Below are 26,314 nucleotides of genomic sequence, written 5' to 3' on the forward strand. Positions count from 1 at the left end.
CGTCCCCGCGCGACGCCGGTTCTCCGGTGCTGGCTCCGGCCGGCACCTGGGCTCCGGCGCCTGGGCTCCGGACGGCGGCGTCCCCATGCCCTCCCCGAATCCGGACGCGGAGTCGGACCGGCGTCGCTCGACGCCGGGCTCGACGCCGATGGGGCCTGTGCACCCCGAGGAGCCGGTCTACATTGTTGACTCCGAATATGGGGATGATGTAGAGTGCGGAGAGGGTTGGGAGGGGTCTGAGGACCCTCTGTCACGTGAGTGTCAGTACGACGTGGACTGGACAGGTGATTTGGGTGATGCCAGTGGTCTGGACGACTCTCCTAACCCTGGCTTTGTCTCGCCTCCTACCGTGGCATCGGAGGAGGGGGCTGCTTATTCAGTGGTGTTGATGAGGGCTGCCAAGGCCTTACACCTTGAGCTCCCCGTCGCGTCCGTGAGGCCTAACATCCTCACTGAGGTCTTCAAACCGCAGTCATGCCCACAGGAGCCACTGCTGCCGTTTAACGAAGCCTTGTCGGACGTTCTTTTGGGCACGTGGTCCAGGCCCTCTTCAGGTTCGCCTGTTGATAGGAACGTGGCCAGATGCCACCGTCCGTGCCCGGACGACCCCAAGTTCCTGTCCACCCATCCCACCCCTGAGAGTCTGGTGATCCAGGCCTCGACTTCCCAGACCGCATTCCCGTCGGCCCCGCCCGACCGGGAATCTAAGAGGTACGACCAGTATGGCAAGAAGGTCTTCTCGTCCCTGAGTTTGGGACTGCGGTCTTGCAACACCGCTTGCCTCTTGGGCCGCTATTCCCACACTGTGTGGGATACGGTCGCAGAACTGCTGCCGGAATGCCCCATGGAGGTGCGGGCGAAGCTCGGCAAGGCTGTGGCTGAGGGCCGGGACGCAGCAAAATATTCCATACGGTGTGGTCTTGATACGACCGACTCGCTGGGCAGAGCGATGTCCACGACGGTGGCGATTCGTCGACACGCCTGGCTGAGATCCGCCAACTTTTCGGCAGATGTCCAGAATGCCTTGATGGACATGCCGTTTGATGGCTGTCGCCTGTTTGGTGACAAGGCGGACCACGCGCTGGAGCGCTTCAAGGACTCCAGGGTCACGGCCAAGTCCTTGGGTCTCTCGACCCAGCGCCAGCAAACGGGTTCGTTTCGCTCCTTTCGTGGCCAAGGAAGGGGCGTCCCCACACGTGCTGCCAGCCACGCGCCGCAACAATCTTATCAACGCGGTGGCGGCCGTGGAAACCGCCGTGGTGGCGGTCGGGGTCAACGGCGGGGTCAGGCCACACCTCCCCCCGCAGCATCAGCCTCCAAATCCTCCTAGTCCGTGCTTTCAGGCCCATGTGACGCCAGTGGGTGGCAGGGTTCGCCATCACCATGCCCGCTGGCGCGCAATCACATCGGACAGGTGGGTGCTGCAGCTCGTCCGAAGGGGCTACTCACTCCCCTTCGAGACCAATCCTCCAGCCATGCCACCGCAGAACCACCGTGTGTCGGGGGACCACTTGACACTTCTGCAGGAGGAAGTTACAGCCCTCTTGGCCAAGGGGGCCATCGAGCGCGTTCCTGGGCCAGAAGTAGGGCGTGGTTGCTATTCCCACTACTTTCTGGTGCCCAAGAAGGACAAAGGGGGCCTACGTCCTATCTTGGATCTACGGAACGTCAACGGCTTCCTCCGGAAGGAGAAGTTCAAGATGTTGACATTAGCTCAGGTCTTGGCTGCTCTAGACCCGCAAGACTGGATGGTAGCGTTGGACTTGCAGGATGCGTATTTCCACATCCCCGTCCTGCCGGCCCACCGGCGTTACCTGCGGTTCACGGTAGGCCAGGAGCACTTTCAGTTTATCGTGCTCCCCTTCAGCCTTACCAGCGCCCCACGGGTGTTCACAAAGGTGATGGCGGTGGTCGCAGCCCATCTGCGCAGGTTAGGGGTTTCAGTCTTCCCCTACCTAGACGACTGGTTGTTGAAGGCGGGCTCGCCCCAGACAGTCGTCCACCACCTTCAGATGACGGCAGACCTCTTGCACGAGCTGGGGTTCTCCATCAATGTGCAGAAATCACACCTGTGTCCCTCTCAAAAGCTCCTTTTCATCGGAGCGGTTCTCGACTCGGCGCAGTTTCGGGTTTATCCTCCGGAACGGCGGGTCCGGGATATACAGGCTTTGATTCCCATCTTTCAGCCGCTATCCCGGGTTTCGGTCAGGTTGACGCTGCGGCTGCTGGGGCTGATGGCTTCCTGCATCCTTCTGGTGCATCACGCCCGGTGGCGGATGCGGGCTCTGCAGTGGGACCTGAAGTTTCAGTGGGCCCAGCATCAGGGCAACTTGTCCGACCAAGTCTTGATCTCGGAGGGCACTGCGAGACAACTGCAGTGGTGGCTTACGGACCGCGATTGCGTCAGAGGCAGATCCCTCTCCCTTCCCCAACCGGAGCACGTTGTCGTGACGGACGCGTCCCTCCAGGGCTGGGGAGGCCACTTGGGAGAGGCGTAGATCAGAGGCATCTGGTCTCCGGCGGAGTCCCGACTCCATATAAACCTGTTGGAGCTACGGGCGATTCGTCTAGCCCTGAAGGCATTCCTCCCCTTTGTCAACGGGAGTGTAGTGCAGGTGTTCACGGGCAACACCACCGCCATGTGGTACTGCAACAAGCAGGGCGGGGTGGGGTCGAGGACCCTTTGCCAGGAGGCTCTGCGTCTCTGGCAATGGCTGGAACGTCAGGGCGTGACTCTGACGGTTCAACACCTGGCAGGTTCTCTGAACGCCAGGGCGGACGAACTCAGCCGTCGGTGCTCGATGGATCACGAATGGCGTCTGAACTCGGACGTGGCGCAAGGCCTCTTTCTGCAATGGGGAGAGCCTTGGTTAGATCTATTCGCCACAGAAGAGAACGCGCAATGTCATCAGTTCTGCGCGTTGGAGTTTCCAAGACGGCACTCGCACGGCGACGCCTTTCGGCTCGAGTGGAGTTGCGGTCTGTTATACGCCTTTCCGCCTATACCACTTCTGCCCAGAGTGCTGAAGAAGATCAGGCGCGACCGGGCACAAGTTATCCTTGTGGCTCCGGACTGGGCTCGAAGGTACTGGTATCCCGAGCTACTCAGCAGGTCAGTCGGTCCCCCGATCCGCCTGCCCCTTCAGGAGGACCTTCTGTCGCAGCAGCAGGGGACGGTCCTCCACCCGAACCTGTCCAGTCTCCACCTCCATGCTTGGAGATTGAGCGGCGACAGTTGAGGCCATTTGACTTGCCTCCTGAAGTCTGTGATGTGATTCTGGCAGCCAGGCGTCCCTCCACAAAGTCGGTATACGCCTGTCGGTGGAACAGATTTGTGGCATGGTGCACAGCAAAGGCTGTGGACCCTCTTTCTGCCCCTCTTTCCGAGGTTCTTCTTTTTCTTCTCTCTCTTGCCCAGCAGGGCTCTGCTCTGGGCACTATCAAGGGCTACCTTTCTGCCCTTTCAGCCTTTCTAAGGCTTCCTGATCAGCCTTCTTTGTTCAAGTCCCCTGTTGTAACAAGATTCTTGAAGGGCATCACACACATGTATCCGCCTGTTCCGTTTGTGATGCCTCAGTGGGACTTGAACCTAGTTCTGACCTTCTTGATGTGTGCTCCCTTTGAGCCACTTCATTCCTGTCCTCTCCGTCTCCTGACCTTAAAGACGGCTTTCCTGGTTGCCATCACCTCTGCCAGGAGAGTGAGTGAGCTCCAGGCTCTTTCTGTCAAACCTCCATTCCGGTCCATTCATCCAGACAAGGTGGTTCTGAGAACTAGACCTTCTTTCCTGCCCAAAGTTGTCTCTGCTTTTCACATCGGGCAGTCCATCACCCTCCCTTCCTTCTTCTCTCCTCCGCATCCTTCAAAGGATGAAGAGCGGCTCCATCGTCTGGACCCAAAACGTGCGCTTTCATTTTAAATGGATCGCACACGCCAGTTCCGGGTGGATGACCAACTGTTTGTTGGCTACGTGGGTGCGAAGAAGGGACGGTCGGTCCATAAACGGACCATCTCTCGATGGGTCGTTCTCTGCATCAAAGCATGCTACTCTTTGGCTCGGAAGGAGCCTCCTGTTGGGCTGAGGGCCCATTCCACTCGGGCCACAGCGGCTCCTACTGCCCTTTGCAGGACATTTGCCAGGTGGCTACGTGGGCCTCGCTGCACACCTTTGCGAGGCACTACTGCCTAGACAGTCAAGTCCGGAGGGATGGCTTCTTGGGCCGTTCGGTCCTCCAGGACTTTCTGGTGTAGGATTGTATTGGTTCGCAGACCCACCACCGGGGTTGGTATTGCTGGGGTATCTATTCTAAGGTAAGGAATCTAATACTAACCTGTTTCTTTCAGATGAACAAGTTACTTACCTTCGGTAACGATATATCTGTAAGAAACAGTAGTCCTCCCCGTTCTGCGAACTGATACCTAGGGTTAAGGACATCCCTTTCAGGGCCCTAGTTTCAAATGGCACCAGTGTTGGTTCTCACATGGCTCTGCGTGTTCTGGCGCGGAAAAGCTGTGTACAAAGAACTGACGTCAGCGCGCGGAGGCGGCGCCTATATACTCCAGCGACGTCATCACGGCGCACGACGCCGACGACGGACGCGGAGCCACAGGGGACGCCTGCAGACGACGCCTACCGACGCGCAGGGGTACTGCTACGCAAAAGTTTCCGGATCCAGGCTGACGCCTGGGGATATTCTAAGGTAAGGAATCTAATACTAACTACTGTTTCTTACAGATATATCGTTACCGAAGGTAAGTAACTTGTTCGTTACAAGCAATGTTGAAACGTTGTCAACATCAAATAAAGAAATAAAGAACAGACTTTAGGCGGAAGCACCAGAGAGCAATCTGGTTGCTTCTGTTTTTTTACTGTCAAATGAGCTTTCAGACGTCCTTAGTTCTACCAATAAACTCTGTTATTTTTTTAAAACTTTTTTGTCACATTGTCACTTCTCTCTACATGCTTGGTTATGGTTACTTGACGTGGGACTCTTTATCACCTACTTCTCAACACTAATCACTGAAACAATACGCACCGAGAGATATATATGGATATACTTTTTCTGTATTTTTGTACTATAATAAAAAATAAATAACTTAGTTCAGCTGAATTGAGTTTTGTGACTGCAATGATTAGGCTGTAGAAGTTGTTCTTTAATTCAATTACGACAGATGTGTTCTGTTTTACAACTAAAAAGATTTTCTGTGACAATAACAAATTGTTTTAAAAAATGAGTTCCACCTGTAATAAGTAGATACCAGTACATAAAACATAGGCTCTCAGTCACCCATACGCATTTTTCCCATTCATGCACGCACATGTTCATACATCCCGAAGACCACACACTCACTCACATACATGGAGGTCATAGTGCCCCTAGTCGAAGTATTTTGTTCAAACCAAAGTATCTGGCTCTATGGATATTAGGATTAAAGACAGTGAAGCTGGATGTGAGGGTGTCTGGTAACAAAGCACAAGTTGCTTAGCCTTCAGTAGCTGTCACTACAGAAAAGGTTGCAGACCCCTGCTCTAGCTTAATTGCAAAATAGGGCTATAGCTTTCAAAAATATGGCAGCTAGACTGTGGTATTAATGTAATGCACAGCACATGTAGCGGAGTGCATGTTGGGGAGACATGGCTGACTGAAATGCAGGCAGTCAGTTTGATGTTGAAGACCAGTTCAGAAGCTTCCATTAATGAATAAGACGAAATAAATCATTTGAACTAAGAACTTTTTTTTTAGCTCCAGTTTTTAATATTAACTCCTGAAGAGCTGATGTCTTCAGTTTTACGTGAGAATACATTTTTAGACAATACGTTCTTCGCTATTCTCAAAATAACAATGTTGCTTCATTCGAGTGCAATTCAGAGAATGGACCATTGACAAGAAACGAACAATAAACACAGGTATCTGTTAAAAATGTAAATAAGCAGGGATACAGGATACACAAAGCTGTTCCAGAAAGTGAAAGAACCCAGCTTTGGCAAAACCAGTAGAACTGGTACAGTTTGCCAGTCTTTGGCCTTGTCAATGAATGTTTTGTTTTGTGATGGTTTTCATAAAATTGTTTAGTTAGGGAGTGTAGGAGAGTAGGGTCTGCTTCCTATAGTTACCCCCACTTTTTGCTGTGATTCTCTGGTTTTTCGACTTTAGTCTGGATGTGGCCCGCTAATCAGGCCCACAGCCTAGCTGTTCCCTCTCTAAATTGATACCATGTACTTTAGGTACATACCAGATTGGTTACTGGGTCACCCTTGTTAGCCCCTGTATAGTGAACCATAGGTACCCAGGGCATAGGTGCACCCTAGGCCTACCAGGGGCTGCAGCATGTATTGTGCCACCCCTGGTTTGCCTTCCAAACTGACACCACAGGTCTGTTCACACAGCCTGGGTAAGGTGGTGTAATCACCCCTTACTTAGATATAGTATACCTATATCTATATACATATATAGACACATGTGACCTATAAGTCACTCCTAAGGCAGACCTCGACAATACTGGAGGTAGAGTGCTTGGTTTTATGTGAGAGGGTGCCCTAGCATGAGCTGAGCCCCTCTGTAGCTTTCAGAACCATCTCCTTATAGCTGTTCTATGATATAGCCATACCATATACTCTTAAGTGCATTATAATCCTCACGGTTAATGCTAACTTTGGTTTGGCATTATCAAAACATGTCGTGTAAGGTGTCAAACACTTTGGAATACTACTGCCCCCCCCCCCCCCCCCGCCAGTCGGTAGCATTCCACCCTTCTAGAGGGAGAAGGCATGTAGTTACTGGTAAACCCGGTTAAAGTTAAACCGAGCCTCAGCATCACAAAATGGATGCTGCTGCCACAGACACGAGCCTGCCCTCCTGCTGCTGAACGAAACTCCGGCAGGGGAGGCCTGGACAATAGGTTTCCTCTCCAGGGAGGTGCTGGCACCTCCCCAGACATGCTTTCCAAACACTGCCTGGGGCATACTAGGTGCTCCATGCATTTCCCAGTTCAAACCGGTTGCTGGGGCACCCTGCTCCAGCTCTGGTGCGAAACTGGACAAAGGGAAAGCAGTGTAACCACCCCCTTCCCAGGTCCACCCATAGGAGGGACCTTAAAGGTAGTCTAGCCCCTAAACTTAGTATAAGTATAGGAACCCAGTCCCTAGGACTTTAGATTACCCTGGACAAAACTCTGAAACATATATCCTGGACCTTCGACTTTCCATTTCGACTGGAAGACATCTCCCTTGTGGTCAAGGAGTGACCGCCCTGTTCAAACAGGCACCAACAGCAACTTTGCCGGTCTGCATTTTCGAGGTTCCCTCCGGATCCCGAAGAATCTCGACACAGGACAGACTTCCAGACATCTCTGACCCCGACCTTCGCTCACAGCAAAGCTGAGACCCATGTCGGACACGAGAGACGTGGGACCGGAACTCCTGGACATCCTGCATTTTGCAAGCTGCACCTACTTCACAAGGTATTTCGAAGTTGTGCATTGGGGTGCTTGAAGCCCCAGACCCGAGCACCATTTGCATCGAAGCTCAGAGGCCCCCACTTCACCAGTGTCCCGTGGGCCCCGCTTTTGCATTTCAGCTCGACGTGTCTTCGCAGTTTCTTGCCCGTTGGCTAGTGAGCCCCTGAAGACTTTTCTTTGAATTTAACTTGCTTTCCTGTTTGCTCCAGGCTTGCTCCCACTTCTCCCCAAAGGAGAAGTTCTTCAGACCTTGCTGGTCTGCACCGAAGCCGATCTCAACATCCTGTGTGGGTTGCATTTGCTAAGGCTTGTTGAATCCAATCCGGATACCGACACTGCAGTCAACTAGATCCTTTGTGGGACAGCTCGAATTCAGCTCCTGGTCATCGTCGACGCCTCCTGGACCTGGTGGCTGAAGAGACAAACTTCACCTTTTCACCTGAAATCACCCGACATTGGCTGGCAGCTTTCCATCGCCATCCTGGTCATTGGCAAGTACCCAGACTCTGTCCCTTCTGCTTTCAGGTTATTCAGATCTTCGATCCACCCGAACACTTTTCCTCTGGTCGCCTGCAGCACTACTTTGCAGATCTCCATTGAAATAGACGACGAAACCCAACACCAAAAGACACCTATGCACCCGGCTTCCGTGGGTGAGGTAACACAAGTACTCTGGTAGTCTCGAGGGTATTTGCCCTCCTAGTGTCTAAGTCTAAAAGAGTTCCATCGTAGTCCATTCGGAAGTATCCTTAAATTGTAAAATTGTCACTTGTTTGTTTCCCATAGAAAGTCAATAGTAACCCGCGGCTGTGTTTAGACACTGCACGCGTCTCCCATGGGCCTCCTACTTCCTAACCTTGGGTTGTTTAGAGTAGCCCCAGCGATTCCACAGGCCCCAGGCCTGCTTTCTAATTCTCATGTGGTTCTTATACCACTATTTTAGTATATGGTTTGTGAGGCCCCTAGGGTAAAACGTATATTGTACAACTTATCGTATGCTAATTAAGTAACTTGTATTGTACTTTTATCTCTGACCTCATAAAGAGTGCAGAGGGGTTGTGCTTAGAATAAATACATATATATTTGATATATACCTTGTGTGGTGTACTTTCATTTGGTACTCAAGGGATTGTAATTGGTAAAACAACTTGCTTAATGCGCTCTCTGAAGTCTTAGCCTGATGACTGCTGGTCCATGCTACCACTAGGATAGCTTTCTATAAGGTTGACTTTACAACCACCATCAATAAAGGTCAATTAGACTGATGCAAGGTGCCCACTAGAACTAGTGGACATCATATGCCAGGCTAACTTCTCACATGGGGAGCTGCCGAACAAAAAATGGTTCTAAATCAAACTTATTTTTAGGTGGCACTGAAGGGGAACTACTTTGTTTGTAGAGTGATCTTTGTGAGAGACCAAAATCCTGTTTCGTACAGTGAAGCAAGCCAGTGACTGAAGTGGGCTGAACCATTGTTCTATGTTTTATCCTGAGGTGAGGGGAAGAAAAAAGTGAATGACATAACAGACCAATGAATGAAGAGACCTAACTGAAAGTCTCTAAGCATACAAGTTGTAACGTTTCCTTGGAGTTAGCGCAGGTACAAGGTCCGAAAGTTACAAGGAGAATGTGCCTATTTTCTTTCTTTAAATAGTAGCACAATTCCCTTCATTGACCAGCCACAGCGTTGCAAGTGTGTCATGGACCCTAGTGCCAGGAAGGTAAAGGGCTCACCTGGTGGCTGTTTGAATTATAAATTCCAGCGATAATCAGGCTATATTGGGCCCGGTGCGACTGCACCTATGGAAGCCAAACCCCTGGCTGTGACTGCTCCCTGCAAAGCAGACCAGAGTGTAGCAACTTGAATCTCAACAGCGTGAAAGTTTAATGAGGACTTACATCAACCGCGACCCGCACCACTTTATATACAAGCGTAGTCTAGTATGCCCAATGTGACAAAGTATTTATTTCCCTTCTAGCTTCCATAGTTTTACCTGCATCCTGGCGGCTCACTCCACCACCATAAGGCAGCTAGATGAATTGTAAAAAGATCCAGTTTAGATTTAAGAAATAGAGTGGTAACATAACAATTGGGTGGATTTATGGGTGAGCAATGACTAAGCTTATGGGAGGGGTGACTGGAATTACCAAAACATAATTACCTAAAATGTTTTGGGCATGGAGGTGCGGGAGAAGCAAGGTATGAGCTGAGTGGAGCGATCAATACTGGAACAAGGGCCAAGTGGGTATTTGAGGGGGAAGCAGCACATAGGTGAGCCAGAACACAGATGAACTCCCATGCGATTCTGAAAGAAAAAGTAGTTCCCTGAATGTGAGCAGTGAAAGGCTACAAGTCATCCAAACAAAATGATGGTAAGGAAGCTATGAACTGGGTGGTGGACAAACGCAAGAAAAGAAAGCGGTCTAATAAGGCGCAAGCAAGCGAGTGACAAGAAAGCCAACCACTAGTAAGCACTGGGCTGGATTTATGCCTACTTTAATTTTTATTATGATAGACAAGAGCTCTTTCCACAACAGACAGCTAAAAGTGAGACCTAATTACTAGAACTTTGTTCTTGCTAGTCCGTGTTTTACATTGTCTAGGATCTGGATCCTGCCACCAGTGTCATCATAGCTCTCCGGAACCTGTGTGGCTCAAACACAGTTAGAAAATTCTTGTAATAAATATGACTGCTGTCCTTGGAGATTCAGGAACCTGGTACAACTATGAGCTCACTGAGTTGCCAAGTACCTATCTTTTAGGCCCAGATATTTCTTTCAAAGGTAAACCTCTGGCTTGTTGATTAGTGTGTTGGCAGCACAGTAGTAATGAATGGAAATGCTTCTATTGAACTGAAGCACTGGGGATTCCTTTGGCTGCATACTGTTAATTGAATTTGTGTCAGCCTTGCTGCGCTACTGGCTGCTGATTGGCCCGGGGTAACCAATCAGCACTGTACCAGGAGTAGCCTGTTAGAGCTCCCCAGACACGTAATGGACGCTGTGGAGCGGATGCGCCCACCTCATATGTGATGCTGCTATCTCCTCATACATTTGCTACTCCGAAGTAACACAACTATACTTAAAAACATTCTCGTAGCCAGTTCCCAATTTGTTGCAATTGCACTTTGATGTTTTTACCTGCACATGCTAAACTGTTTATTGAATTTGTCAGCTACTGACTGCTGATTGGCCCAAGGGGAACCAATCCGCATTTTGCCGGGAGGAGCCTCTTACACTTCCCCTGACACCTAATGGAGGCAGTGGTGCAGATGCGCCAGCTTTAGATATTACAATGTTATCCCCTTAAAGACAAGCCCATCTCTGCCAGGCCGGGGCCAGCCATTATGCCCAAAAGCTCACCTACTCCTCAGAGGACATCAGACACCTCCCCTCTGTAAGCTATAAACTGGGCCCCTCTCTGCTATCATTCAAAACTAGGTAATCTAGGGCTAGCAAATCATGACATTTCTGATAGATACATCTGCCGTGTGGATTCCTCACCTTGTGAATATCCCCCTTGCGTCAGCAACATTCGGAAATTCTTTTGTAGCCTCGCACCGACGTGGACTCGGACGTCATAGAGACACGATATCGCTCGCGACTCCGCTGACGTCACCGACGCCTACAATAGGCCCTCGCCGGCGTGATGACATCAGTTCCCTTTTTTCCGCGTCGTCGACGCTAACAGTTTAACGGGTTACTCTGTAGCTTCTAGTATCTTTTATACTTTGTTTCCTCGATTCTCCATTCTCTGACCTTTTTGCTCGGTTGTCATGTCGACAAAGAAGACAGGGTTTAAGCCTTGTAGAGAATGTGGGAAGATGATGTCCGTTACGGACCCTCACCAAGACTGCATATGGTGTTTGAGTTCGGATCACGACGTTGAAGGGTGTTCATCGTGCCAGAAGATGAATCCGAAGGCTCTTCGAGAGAGGGAATCGAAGCTTCTTGTGGCCAAGCTTAAAGCGAGTAAGGTTAGAAAATCTTCGAAGCACTCGAGGAGATCGAAGTCGAGATCCAGGTCGAGGTCTCGTGAGGCGTCGGCCTCGAAGTCTTCGTCTGACCACGCTTCCGGTTCTCGAAAAAAACATAAGAAAAGGAGGCATGAATCCCGTCATCATTCAGGGGATAAGTCTGGTTCAAGATCCAAATCTCCCAGGAGCGTGGAGTCGAAAGGGATTCCTCCACAAGTGTCGAATCATGAAGGTGAGGCTTCGCCTTCGGAGGCGGTGGTCCATTCTCCGACTCCGGTTCCGGATCCGACTCTGGCTCCGTCTCCGGCTCATTCTTTGGCTCCGGTTGACGCCGATGGAGTTCCTGTTGAGGGAGAGTCTTCGAATCCTGTTGAAGAAACAGATTCAAACCTACCTCGAGGTCATCCTGAGCATCCTCCATTCCCGACGCCAGGTCAGGACCCTTCCGCGTTTTTAAACGCGATGTATGGTGTTTTCTCGAGATCATGGTACCCCTCTGGTGCGCCTTCGGGTCCCATGGGTCCTATGTCCTTTAATTTGGGTGTTCCTCTCTCATATGCTCCGGCACCATTCATGCCGTATATGCCAACCCCGACTCCACTGTGGCAGTACCAAGCTCCACCAGGGTCGACGCCGGTATCGACGCCGGCCCGCCCGAAGTCGATGACTCCGGCTCCGACGTCACCGGCTCCAAGCAAGTCTATGGATCCTCCTTCCAAGCCCTCGGATTCGGTTCCGAAGTCGGCTCCGGCGCCGTCGGATTCGGCGTTGGATTCGGCTGCACTTCGAGTTAAATTCAGGTCTCGAAGAGAAGCTCAACGTCTGCTTGATGAACAGAGGATTGATGAGTCTTCTTCTGACATGGAGAAGGGTGAGCTGGATGGGGGTAGTTTTGACGACCTGGCAGAGGCAAGTGGTCTCGAATTTTCCCCGGAATGGTCTTTGCCTTCGGGATCTGATGCACCCTCCAGGGATGTTCAACCGTATCATGTAGTCATGAAGAAGGCAGCTGGACTTTTGGGTTTGTCTTTGCCTACTGTCGAATTTAAGTCAAATTTACTGACTGAGGTTCTTCATTCTCCAAGTTCAGCAGTGGAGCCTATACTACCATTTAATGAAGCCTTAAAGGATCCCATTATGGAGGTATGGAAAAAGCCTTTTTCTGCTCCTGCAGTTTCCAAAAGTGTGGCTAGGAGATATAGGGTGGCTCCTGAGGACCCTGCATTCTTGTTATCACACCCGTCTCCTGAGAGTTTGGTGATTCAGGCCGCATGTTCTAAAAAGTCGATTGGGGCTTTTCCGCAGGTGCCTGGCGACAAAGAGGCCAAGAAACAGGACCAAATTGCAAAAAAGACTTTTTCTTCGGCTAGTATGGCACTGAAATCTTCTAATGCCACTTGCCTTATGGGAAGATATATTCATGCTCTAATGGACTCTATGCATTCATTAATCCCTAAGGTTCCTGAGGATAGCAAGACTTTGAGGAAGCCTTGTCTGACTCTCAAGCGGCTGCCCGTCAAGTCATCCAAAGCGGGCTTGATACTACGGATTCAGTGGCAAGGATCATGGGCACAGCAGTTGCCACTAGGCGTTCAGCCTGGTTGAAGTCATCTGATTTTTCAACTGATGTGCAGTCTGCTTTATTGGATTTTCCTTTCGATGGTGAGGGGCTCTTTGGGAAGAAAGCAGATGCGGCCTTGGAAAGATTCAAGGACAGCAGGGCAACGGCTAGATCTCTTGGCCTTCAGGTCAGAGGTTCTACGACCAGGAAATTTAGAGGTTTTGGCCGCTCCTTTCGTTCATATAGACAAGGACAGCAGCAGCAGCAACAACAGCAGCAGCAGAATACCTTGTATAGATCATACAGGGGAAAGCAGCGAGCACGTCCTCGAGGGCGTCAACCCAATTCCTCCTCCACCTCCTCCAACCCCCCAGCCTCAGAAAAGCAGCCCTAGATCCGCCATTCAGGATCATGTAGGCCCAGTGGGGGGCCGGCTTACCCACTTTCTACGAGATTGGGAATTGGTTACGTCAGATCTTTGGGTTCTCAATCTCGTAGAAAATTGGTATGCCCTTCCCTTTCGGGAATTCCCTCCCAATTACCCACCTTGCCAAGGGTATTGCTCAGAGGAACATCTGTTTCTCCTTCAGGAGGAAGTCCAAACTCTATTAAGGAAAGGTGCGATAGAGGTGGTCCCAGAGCGGGAAAGGGGTCAGGGATGCTACTCCCGGTATTTTCTGATTCCCAAGAAGGATGGCAGGCTTCGTCCAATCCTGGATGTCAGGATCTTGAATTTTTATCTGAAGCAGGAGAAATTCAAGATGCTCACCCTTGCTCAGGTTCTTCAGGCTCTGCTGGAAGAAGACTGGATGGTGTCGCTCGACTTGCAGGATGCGTACTTTCACATCCCCATCCTGAAGTCGCACAGGAAGTATCTCCGTTTTACGGTGGGATCGCAGCACTATCAGTTTGCGGTCCTTCCGTTTGGTCTTACTACTGCGCCTCGAGTCTTCACCAAGGTGATGGCAGATTCCTGTATTCCTGTATTCCCCTATCTGGATGACTGGCTGATCAAAGCGGAGTCGTCGGAGATGGGGCTCCAACATCTGCAGGAGACAACCCAGTTGTTGGTACAGGTTGGGTTTTTCGATAAATGTACCCAAATCTCACCTGGTGCCCTCCCAGCGCAACCTGTTCATTGGTGCTGTACTGGACACAACTGTATGTCGTGCATTCCCTCCACCTCAAAGGATTCGCGACATACAGGAAATGATTCCTTTATTTTACAATGGAGCGGTTATTCCGGTCCTGAAGGTCCTTCGCCTGCTCGGTCTGATGGCTTCTTGCATTCTCCTGGTCAACCATGCACGCTGGCACATGAGGGCACTCCAGTGGTGCCTCCGCAGGCAGTGGTATCAGCACAACGGAGATCTCAGGGAGTCAGTGAAGATCTCCAGAGAAACTGCAGCGGATCTGTCTTGGTGGGGCGTGGAAGGCAACCTGTCTCAGGGGAAGCCCTTTCATCTGCCTCCTCTGGTGGCCCGGTGATAACGGATGCATCCACTCTTGGGTGCAGTGCTCATCTGGGGGATCTGGAGGTCAAGGGTCTTTGGTCTCCAGAGGAAAGGTTGCTTCACATCAACCTTCTAGAATTGCGGGCGATTCGTTTAGCGCTCAAGGCCTTCCTCCCTTCCCTTCGCGGTCAGTCGGTTCAAGTCCTGACGGACAACACGACCACGATGTGGTACATTAACAAACAGGGAGGAGTGGGATCGCAGTGTCTCTGCAGAGAGGCACTGCGTCTCTGGTCCTGGGTTCAGGACCACCGGATTTGTCTGATGGCAAATCATCTGGCCGGGGTTATGAACATTCGAGCAGACGGTCTGTCTGCAGTTCTCTGCCGTTCACGAGTGGAGGCTTCACCCGGAGGTGGTTCACTACATCTTTCAGATGTGGGGGACTCCTCGGGTGGACATGTTTGCCACTTGCGAGAATGCTCACTGCCCGTCATTCTGCAGTCTCCAGTATCCGATGCAAGGAGCCTTGGGGGACGCGTTTCAGTTGAGTTGGGGAAATCAACTCCTTTACGCGTTTCCTCCCATACCCTTGATTCCTCGGGTTCTGAGGAAGATTCGCCAAGACCGGGCCCAAGTTATATTGGTCGCCCCGGATTGGCCAAGAAGGGTGTGGTACTCAGATCTTCTCCACCTCTCCTCTCACCGGCCGCTCCGTCTCCCTCTCAGTGCAGATCTCCTCTCTCAGATGGAGGGGCAGGTTCTACACCCCCACCTCCAGACATTACACCTTCATGCCTGGAGATTGAGCGGGGCAACCTGAATTCCTTTTCCCTCCCGCCTGACGTTGTGGATGTCATCTTATCCGCCAGGCGTGACTCCACTAAGTCCATCTATTCTTATAGATGGTCGAAATTTGTTGAGTGGTGTAGGGAGAAGTCTATTGACCCTGTGAGAGCCCATTTGTCTGATGTTCTCCAGTTTGCCCTTTCTCTGGCGCAACAGGGGCTTGCTGTTGCTACTGTGAAGGGCTACCTTTCGGCTCTGTCTGCATTTCTCTGCTTGCCTGACCAGACGTCTCTTTTTAAATCTCCCGTGGTTTTGAGATTTTTGAAGGGCCTCACAAACAAGTTCCCTCCTTCACCTTTTATTGTGCCTCAGTGGGATTTAAATCTTGTTTTGTCCTTTCTGATGGGTGCTCCATTTGAGCCCCTTCACAAATGTCCCATGAGGCTTCTTACTTTTAAAACAGTCTTCCTCGTTGCAATAACCTCGGCAAGGAGGGTAAGTGAGCTTCAAGCTCTGAGTTTTAAGCCCCCATTCCTGACCATTCATGCTGATCGAATGGTTCTCAGGACCAGGGCTGCTTTTCTGCCTAAGGTGGTTACTCCCTTCCATCTGGGTCAGTCCATTACCCTACCTTCCTTTTATCCTCCCCCTCACCCTTCTAAGGAGGAAGAGAGACTGCACCGTCTGGACCCTAAGAGGGCGGTTTCCTTTTACTTGGACAGAACCAAGGATTTTCGTTTGGAGGACCAGCTCTTCGTTGGGTTTCCTGGTTGCAAGAAGGGAAAAGCGGTCCATAAAAGAACCCTATCAAGATGGATCGTTCTCTGCATTAAAATCTGCTACTCTTTGGCCGGTAAGGAACCACCAGAGGGTATAAGGGCTCATTCTACAAGAGCTAAGTCTTCGACCTCAGCGTTGGCTAGAGGTGTGCCTGTTGAAGATATTTGTAGAGCGGCAACTTGGTCTTCCCGCCACACTTTCGCGAAGCATTACTGCTTGGATTCTGAAGTGAGGAGGGACGGTCACTTTGCTCGCTCTGTCCTTCAGGATTTTCTGGTTTAGAAGAGTGGACTCCCTCTTCCGGGAGTGGGGACTGCTGTGGGACTCTATTCACAAGGTGAGGAATCCACACGGCAGATGTATCTATCAGAAGAACAAGTTACTTACCTTCGGTAACACTTTTTCTGGTAGATACAATATCTGCCTGTGGATTCCTCACTGACCCACCCGCCTCCCCGTTGTCCACTCTTCTATGCCAGAGTTATTGTACTGTAATGTATATTTATTTTGATGTCAAGGAAATGTTTCAATTGCTTTCCTGCATTTGCTTTGCACTGTGTGTTTTGCCTTGACTATTGTGTACTGTGTATACTTTGTATATATCTACTGTCATTGGTCTGTCCGTGTGCCTCGATGGCACGGAAAAAAGGGCGGAACTGATGTCATCACGCCGGCGTGGGCCTATTGTAGGCGTCGGTGACGTCAGCGGAGTCGTGAGCGATGTCGTGTCTCTATGACGTCCGAGTCCACGTCGGCGCGAGGCTACAAAAGAATTTCCGAATGTTGCTGACGCAAGGGGGATATTCACAAGGTGAGGAATCCACAGGCAGATATTGTATCTACCAGAAAAAGCGTTACCGAAGGTAAGTAACTTGTACCTTTGTGTCACATTTGATTAAACCTACTGAACCCTCTACTGCACTGCCAGTCAGGAACTCTAGTCCTAACCCTCAAAAGGTAAGCATCAACCAGCGATTACTTATCTTAACACTCGTTCCATGGCCAAACATCAGCTCGAAATATTCCCTCTACTTGATGCCGAATCCCCCTCATTTTATTTTTAACCGAAACATGGTTAACGGAGGAATCCTCCCCCGATATCTTGGTTGCCTTTCCAGTAGGTTACTTTATACTTCAAACTAACAGACCTGAAGGTAAAAAAGGGGGAGGCGTAGCAACAATAATAAAGAAACCGCTTAGCTCCACAAAACTCGCCTCTTTTAATCTTTTAGCAATGGGTGATCAAACTTGTTTCACCCATCTCCCCCTTCACCTGCATTTTCATGTACAGACCACCAGGACATATGCAGTAGTTCCCACAACTACTCAGAGTCACTAATTCCCTTATTTATCAACAATGCCAACATTCTATTAATCGGCGAACTCAACTATTGGGCTAATGATCACACCAGAGAGCAATCTTCTACAGATTTTGTGGAATTGCTTAGCAGCCTTAACTTTGAGCAACACATTTTTTAGCCACCCATATCGAGGGCCACACAATCGACCAGGTCTGGTCCACTAATCTTGCCTCATCCAATCTCTCTGTCTCTCCTTGTACATGGTGTGATCACTGTCTTATCGAATGTTCACTTATGGGCTTAGCTCAACAAAAACATTGCCCCTGTCCTGGAACTGGTCCCAAGTTGACTAGAACTTCTTCTGCGATTCATTGGCCAGCACCATCCCTAATCACCCCGTAAGCATAGAAGGTCACGAGGAAGCAATCACTAAATGGCTAACAGGAACCAGCAATACACATGCCCCCTCCGCAAATCTCCACAGGTCAGACGTCGCAAATGGTTTTTTGAGGAACTGAGATCAGCCAAACTTGAACTTTTCAGTGCTGAACGCAAATGTCGGAGCCATTACTCACCTGACAAGTAGAAAGTATATACCCACCACCTCAAAGATCATAATGCAAACAAAATTCACCTTTTTTCTAATAAAATACTAAGTTTCAAGTACAGTTTAATTGCGTAGTTAATTAAAACCATTGTAGTACAAATAATTCATGATTCAGTAAAATTCATCTTGTTCAACCTTAAAACTTCCAGTCTTCAGTTTGCTTATTTTTAAATGAACATATCTGATAGAGACGTCTAGCTGCAGGTTCCTTAACTTAGAATATCCCCAGGCGTCAGACTGGATCTGGAAAACTTTCCTCAGCAACACTTCTGTGCGCGGTGGCTCGCCGCATGGCTCTGCCCTGACGTCGTCCACGGACGTGATGACAGCGGAGCCATATATGCCCCTCCTGGCGTGCTGACGTCAGTTTTCTCCTTTTCCGTGCCCCAACCTGGAAAACCAGCGGTTCCTTGGCCTGTTTTTTAGGCCTTCTTGACGCCTTCGGCATCCCGGAACAGTGTGCGATGCCTTCAGACTTTAAGGCGTGTGAGACTTGTGCACGTCAGATGTTGTTAATGGTCCTGCACGCCAGCTGTATGTGGTGTCTCTGGGTTCACCACGACTCCCAGAAGTACGACGACTGTCAGCGGATGAAACCAAAGTCCTTACGGGAGCGTGGGATGAAATTGCTGGCTGTCCGGTCCAGCACCTTCGCGTCACCGCTCTCCCTCTTGGGATCAAGCCCACTCCCGAGGTTGTTCCTGCAGACGTTGTTCGGAAGGTAAACACATGCATAAGTCCAGGAGGTCTTCCTCCCCTACCCGTGACGCTGGCGCCTGCTCTTATCGCTTCCTGCCTGGAACAGGCGTCCAGCGGTCCTCTCCTCCGTGTGCCGGAGCGACACAAGCCCAAATGGAGGCTTATTCTGAAGCCCTGCACTCTCTCTTTGGGTCACCCCCTCTCCCTGGTGTGCCTTCGGGTCCCATAGAGATGGAAGGCACTCATGTCAGGGGTTTGTCCTCTACACCGGCTGTGTGCATCGACTCTGGTTCCGGAGCTGATTCAATGCCGATGGGACACGGCCCACTGGGTCCTCCCAGTCGTCCGTCTAGCCCACGCCTTAAGTCTCTGCATAGCCCTGAGCGGCTCCCTACGTCGACGTGTGAGGTGGCGCCGGGCTCGCCGCCCTGTTCCCCATACGTTGCAGTGGGGTTGACGTCGGTCAGCGCCCAGCCCGAGTCCCCCTTGGAGGTCGTTGACATCCAGTCGACTCCGGCTCGACGTCAGTAGACGGCGGTGCCGACGTCCACGACTCCTCTATTTCAGGAGGCTGATATTCAACCAGACTCATCGGATGTTGATGCAACTCCCACGTGGCGTCGGTCGACGCTGGTGCCGGCGTCTACGCCTCCTCGTATGCCACACGCTGACGCACCTCTGGACTCCCCTGATCTGTGGCCGTTTCGGCCCATGGTGCAGGTACCATGTGTGGCGTGAACTCCGGAGTAGGCCCCGGCTCCTCCACTTCTACTGTCTAGTGGACTGGTTAATCTCCAACCCTCCCCCACAGATGGGTTATTGTCACCTTCCCGGATGGCAACTGAGGCCAGTGCTGCCTACGTACGGGCTATTCATAGGGCCGGAGCTAGTCTTTGTTTTCACCCTCCTCTGATTTCTCTGCCTTCTGATCCTTTGTTGGATCTTCTCTATATGGAGCTGGTTGAAGTGGAGCCTTTGCTGCCTCTAGGGGAAATCTTGTTTGACATCATGCTGGGCACGTGGGTGAGGCCTTCCTCTGGTGACCCTGTTGATCGTGCTATAGCTCGTCGACATCAACCTGCACCAAATGATCCACTCTGTCTGTCCCTTCACCCTAGGGCTCAGGGCCTAGTTGTTCAGGTGGCCTTCGACTTGCAGTCTTCCTCCGCCCTGCCTCTGTTGCCTCCCACCAGGGAGTCTAGGTGGTTAAACGCCTGTGGTCGCCAGCTTTTTGCCTCTGCCAGTGTTGGCATCCGCACCTTAAATCGGCTTGCATGTTTGCACGCACCTCCTCTACCCTTCAAGACTTGGTCGAGGTTCTTCTGCCTTCAATTCCAGAAGGGCCGCAGATAGAATTAATATGCTTTCTACATGATGGTAGGGGAATGGCGCAATTTTCCCAACGATCTTCTCTTGACGCCACTGACTCGGTGGGCCGAGTTCTTGTTGTAAAAAGTCTTGCGTTTTCAGCTGTGAAGCTTTCCCAGCTCCTCAAGGGATCCTGCTTTACGTTTGACTTGTGGAGCCATCATCATTAAAACTCTTTAATCGATCAAAATTTAAAATGATCATAAAAGAATAAATACATACACATCACATTTTCGTAAAATACCATCATTAAAATCCAATAATATCATATTAACACATAAGAAAGACACAAGATCACTTACTGTTCAGAATACATCTTACAGAACTCGTCACAATCCCTTTCTCTTCTTCAAACAAGCCCATAGAATGAGGCTATTGAGAAGCAGACAAACGGGTCTGGTAAAGATTTTTAAAAATATAAGGCCACCCTACATTGTGTAAACCTCGTCTTATTTAAAATCAGCATCAGGTAGGCTTTACTTTCTTTTTCATATAGTGTACAGAAAAGGACTAGATGTATCTCAGATTGATTTGCTACATTGTCACACGGGCAAATGCTCAAATCATTAATGCTAAAATAATTTTCCGGATAGCCTAGCATACACACTATCAGGTTAGTTCTAAACCTTAACAGAATGTATCTGTGCTGTAGGATATTTGCTATTGCTAGGTATGAGAACCCTCCCTCCATCAAGTTGTATTGCCTTGGTATGACCACAGAGCGTGTTTCCCCACCTCAGATTTAGACCTCTTATATTCCGCCATTCTGAAAACCCATTTATTACCTTCTGTTTGAATAACCCCTCTATTCCATTAGTGTACAAAGAGAAGAGAAAAGGAGCCAGCAGGCATCCCTGCAGCTCCCCCCTACCAATTTTAAATGGGCGCGTGCAGTCTCCATTTTTTGTGTAGCTAACTGAAGCTGTTGCATTAACATAAAGCTGCCTTATGAAGTTTAATATTGCCAGGTCCACCCCCATCGACTGCATTATACTCCAAAGGTTGTCATGGACCACGCAGTCAAAAGCTGCGCTCAGGTCCATGAACGCCATATATAATTTTCCTTCCTTTATACTAGTATACGTATCTATCGTCAAGGCTAAATTTAGGGCTTGATCTATTGTACCCTTCACCTGCTGGAATCAGTATTGGGCTTGGATAAGAATGTTGTTGCCCCTTCCCCATTTCTCTAACCATGACAATAAATGACGGGCCATTAACTTTGCAACAGGGAGATTGGTCTATAATTATTTGGAATCGACCTATCTCCCTTTTTGTGGATCGGGACGATCACCCCTGAAGACCATGATGGGGGAGGACCTACCCGGGTAATGCTATTCCTAACATTTGTCAATAACTGCGTCCATAGATCTACATTTTCTCGGAAAATATCTATTGGGACGCCGTCAGGCCCGAGGGCTTTCCCCAAACTACAGTCCTCCTTCCCCTTCTTGACCTCACTATAGGAAAACGTTTGTGGTTTGTTTTGAGTCTCCATATCTGTCCTTTTATGACCTGGTTGAACATCTGTACCACAAAACATGTGTTCAAAATGGCAGACCCAATCATCCTCTCCCACATTAGCATCTAGGGACAGGTCAGATGCGGTTTTAAAATACAGGGCATTTATCAGTCTCCAAAACTCAGAGCTATTCCCTAGTTGGGCTGCTCTGCCTAGGTCTGCCAATAATTCTAGCCTGATCTCCCTTGCTCTAGTTTTCCTAACATCTTTATATGAGCCGCGCAGACTATTTATATAGACCGGGTTCCTAGGTTTAACCTTAAGCGCTCTATGGCGAGCAACCATTGCCTTTATACAGGCAGCGTCAAACCACCCTTTCTTTTCATCTTTGCCGCTATTTTTTGCCCTTCGTGCTAATGCTCCTTTAATGTTTCCCAAGATTCCATTAAAAGCCTGAACTACATCGGAAGGGATCGCTTCCGAGTTAAAGCACGTATTAATTTCATCCTGTGCATTTGAGACTATCTCGTGGGTAACCTTGAATTTGTTCACTTCGCCCATTTTAACTGGACCCCGTTTCTTCTTACTCCTGCGGGATTACCAGCATTTCTAATATGCTGTCTCACTTTGCGGACCGAGTTCAGCTCTAAAGAAACTATGGCACGGTCGCTATAGATGTTAAAAGCATAGCCGACCTTACAAACCCTACGGCTTAACGAAGGGGTTAACAGAATATAATCAAGTGTTGTCCCCACTCCGTTCCTCTTAACCGTTTTCGTGATGCTTCCAGTCCCTTCAATATCCTGACATACCATGTCTATGTTTAACTCTGTGACCGCCTGGTTTAATCTAGCCCCATACTCATGTGCAAAATGATGGGTTGGGTTACCCCTTGCATCCACCACGCCGCATGTAGAGAGTACTTTATTTTTACAGGGGTGTATATTAAAATTCCCCTGCCATATTTTGTTATTGATAACCCTTTAGGTCTTGTGCTGTATTGCAGTGATCTCTATCTCAACCTCCTCCACCAACAGATGCATCTATGGTCCAAATCTAATATTGTAGTAGTTGACTAGCAGCTATATCCCTTCTTGCGGTATTTCCAACAATAATATAAGTAAGTTTGGGTTATGATTACTCCACATTGTCTCGGTGACCTCTAGGTCATTCTGGATTAAGTTTAATAAGCCCCCTTTTGACCTCCCTCAGGAAGATGGAATTGCTTTGGTTTGAAAGGATCTGTAACCATTAACAAAAACCAAGTCCGTAGCCCAAGTTTCTTGAAAGCACACTACCTGGTGATCCTGCCACTCTTTCAACCATCCATTGTCACTCAGCTTAAGTGATAATCCTGCAGCGTTCCATGAGGCAATATTTAGATTGTCCCTCTGTGCCCTCTGTCCCAGTGGGGATTGAGACGAGATATCATTAAAGTTGTTATCAATTGGGAGTGCCTGGCCCTCTAGTTTACCTTGTGGAGACATTTCTTCGCACCTAGAATAAGATTTGGAAAGTAGGTGGATGTCCATTTAATTATCTTATTACTAATTATGTAAGATGTCGTTTCCTGATCAGCTGAGGGCTCATGTTCTCCAAGGGTGATTGATAAAACTATCTCCTGTGGATGGTGCTCGCTGTCTATCTTCTCTTCAAGAGTAAACAAGAGTACATTTTGCATGAGAGGTACATCCAACAAAGTGTAGTCTATAAGGGATGCTTCTGCTTTAGAGTGATATGAAATCCTCTGGAGTTTGTCCCTGGCAAAATGGCCGTTCAGGACCCTAAGCCCAAGACTCTCCAGGTTCCCTAGTAACAGCTGGCCTTTCTCGTCTTTTGTATGCAGTTGTAGGCTTTCTTGGTGATGTATGCCCCAATACTGGTCTTGTGCTGTCAAAACTTCGTTAGGTAGTGCAGCTCCCATGAGACACATGTTAAAATCTCCTGAGACTATGAAAGAAATGTTTCCTCGCTCAGTTTATGTTCATAAGCTTTTCCGTCAGGGTTGTTGAAAACACCAATCTTACTTTTTAGCTAGGGTGAATGTATACATTCACTATTAATGGTGGAGAAGGGGAGACAGTCAGATGTTTTCAGGGCCAGTTCCACAAATTATAGACCCTCAAGTTCTTTGCCCTCCATTTCAGCAGATGCTGGTGGATAAATTGCGAGAAACACTTTTCGATGCCCATGTTTTAGGGTTTCCGCTGCCAAAGTCGTGCTTCTGATGCTCCAGAGAGGTAACGGGTTTGCTTGAGTACACCTGACAGTGGACAGTTTCTTCCTCCATTTTAACACAACACTTTCATGAAGCAGTTGCCGAAAATGACCCAAATGAACCAATGTCTAACGGGGACTTACCCAAACCTCCTCTTTATTTGGTTTTAGTGTGTTGATGGAAGGGGAGTCGGCTGCTAAAAAAAACAGAACCTCCTAAGAAGTCTCCTAGGGAGCATTTCTTCTCTATGGCACTTTCTGTCTTTGGGCATTGGAACTGGTACCTATGGCCCTGGAAACTATATCTTAAGAAGCTAAATAAATACCAGGAGTTTAATTTTCATATGGATCCAAGTGTAAGCGTATCTAGTTACAGACTTCACCATATGGAAGGAACTAGCTTTTAGATGCTATTTACTTGGTGTGCTAGGGAGTTAAAGAGCAAACATTTTTCTTTACTTTTTTGATTTTAAATTGGGTTTTCAAAAGTCAGAGGGGGCGACAGTTATTAGTGATATTTGCTGATTAAATCTGTTATCTTCTGTGGGATCAATTTCAGCTCAATTATGTATTTGAAATAGAAGACTGTTTTTATATGAAAAATTAAAATGTTTCTTTATTCATTATCATCATGTCTGTCTTGTTTGTAGTCAGTCAAACTTTTTCTTTGTTTCTGTAGATCGTGGAGTGACACTGATCCCTTCTATACCAATGACAGAAGCATCTTGACTCTTTCCACAATGGAATCGCCCGCCTGCTAACAGGGTTCACGGCTTTCATTCAATATCTGCTCACAACAGTATTTTTTGGGCAATGAAGTACAAGTGGTCTGTAAAATTGGTTATATCGAAAAAGCCTCACAGATGAACTTTAATATTATGTTTGACAAGAAACCTTAATTGCTGGTTTAAAGAAATGTGTTACATTGTTAATATGATACCTAATTTATTGATTATACAGATGCCCTTTTCCACACTACCCATTTCCTTTTCATGATAACTGTCAATGAAATATTTATGGAACCTGTGCAGATTCCAAATTCTGCCACTAGTGCTCTTTCTTGTAATTTAAAGGGTTGCACCCCGGTTTTGGAAAGTTCAGACCGTTCCATGTGAACTAGTTCAATGGCAAGAGAAAAAGGGAAATTAATATTGCAAAACATGTTTACATTCTACTTTTAAAAAAAATTAAATCAATGTACAGCTAATCTAGCTAACTTGAAAGTTCACCTATCAAAATATTTTTTTTACCATAGATTTCTAGCAAAAGTTCATGTTATTGACTATTTTATATTCTCTACCCGATTGAATTTCCAGTTTATATCGTTCACTTTGTGCCTTGGCTCGTGGATCAGCTCTAACAGTAAATGTTGATATTGATTTGCATGTGATTAGGTGTGAAAACCACAAGATCACAATTGCCTTCTTTCAATGTCAGGTTCTTTATTCAACTAATATGATTTTTTCTCCCTATTTGTTACTATAATTTTGTTCTTTCCATCTTCTGTCAGTGCCATTAATGTTGAGCACAATGCTTGTATACTTCAAAGGGATGGCTGTCATCAGCATTAATGGATTTTACTGTTGTAATCCTGAACCACACAATCTCTCAATGTTCTTTTGAAAAGTGAGCTATTCATTTATTTTTCAAGTGACGGCATATAGACAAGGATAACACCTTATTTATGATCCCACTACAGTATTGAATAACACAGTTAGGAACTGTATGATTATCTTCTTTGTGTTACTTCAAACAGTAGATCAGAAAGGCTCTTACGTAGTCTCCATTATGCAATAATTTTATCATATCATATTCTGATATAGTACTGTGGTATATTTGATATGTGGGTAACAAAACCCATTGAAAGTTTCCTTTTGTATGGCCGCCAATTTTATAAAATTGGAGGTTCATGAAAAAACTTTCAATATATAGCTTTCACCACTAAGTACATGAGATGCAACTTGTTCTGTGGTCACAGTGGATGTATTAAACTGGAAAGCCATTTGATTTCTATGAAAGGGACTGGTTGTGGTGTCCTAAATATTATGCAACTTTTTCATAAGATCCCTTCTGAATTAGCTCACTATGTGCAGCTAAATTTATGATTGTGAAATGCAGAAAATGTAATTATTATGAACGATCAGCACTTTTGTGTTGGGTAATATTGCTAAATTAAAAATAATCATTGTAAACGTGACAGATTACATCTGACTAGTAAAAAGGATGGAATGTATTTTAAATTGTCTTATGTTAATTTTACTCTGTAATGTTCCTTGTTTTACCATATTTAAGCTGCACACCGAAGAAAGAACCTCATCTTTTTAAATGTTGATGTACAGGTTTATGGAAACTATCCACATAACCTGTGCTGTTGATGCTTTACAAATAAAACTGAAATAAATGGATATTGCACGGGATTTGTTTTAGATTTCATGTTTTATGTACACTAATAGAACATGAATACTCTATTTCACATTCCCACCTACAGTGGATTACTTGAGCGACTAAAGCAACAATTAAAAAGGCGTCATAGCTTTATTCAAACCTATATAATAGGAAGTATGCAGATGCAATCCTTCTCTATTAGCAATTAACAATTCCGCATCGTAGCCTACGTCCTGTTTCCACTGTAACCATCACA

At 48.0% G+C, this 26,314-nt stretch overlaps 1 long non-coding RNA gene across 1 annotated transcript in view; it reads left to right on the forward strand.

The window, feature by feature from the left end:
• The window catches only part of LOC147663127 (uncharacterized), a 104,627-nt gene extending 78,537 nt beyond the window's left edge, over nucleotides 1-26,090 (forward strand). The window contains exon 3 of the long non-coding RNA XR_015305428.1: nucleotides 24,353-26,090. This is a non-coding gene — a long non-coding RNA (uncharacterized LOC147663127). The remainder of the gene's footprint in view (nucleotides 1-24,352) is intronic.
• Nucleotides 26,091-26,314: the final 224 nt, after the last annotated feature.

Source organism: Lissotriton vulgaris, unplaced genomic scaffold (assembly GCF_964263255.1).
Source record: "Lissotriton vulgaris unplaced genomic scaffold, aLisVul1.2 SCAFFOLD_959, whole genome shotgun sequence".
Taxonomy (NCBI): domain Eukaryota; kingdom Metazoa; phylum Chordata; class Amphibia; order Caudata; family Salamandridae; genus Lissotriton; species Lissotriton vulgaris.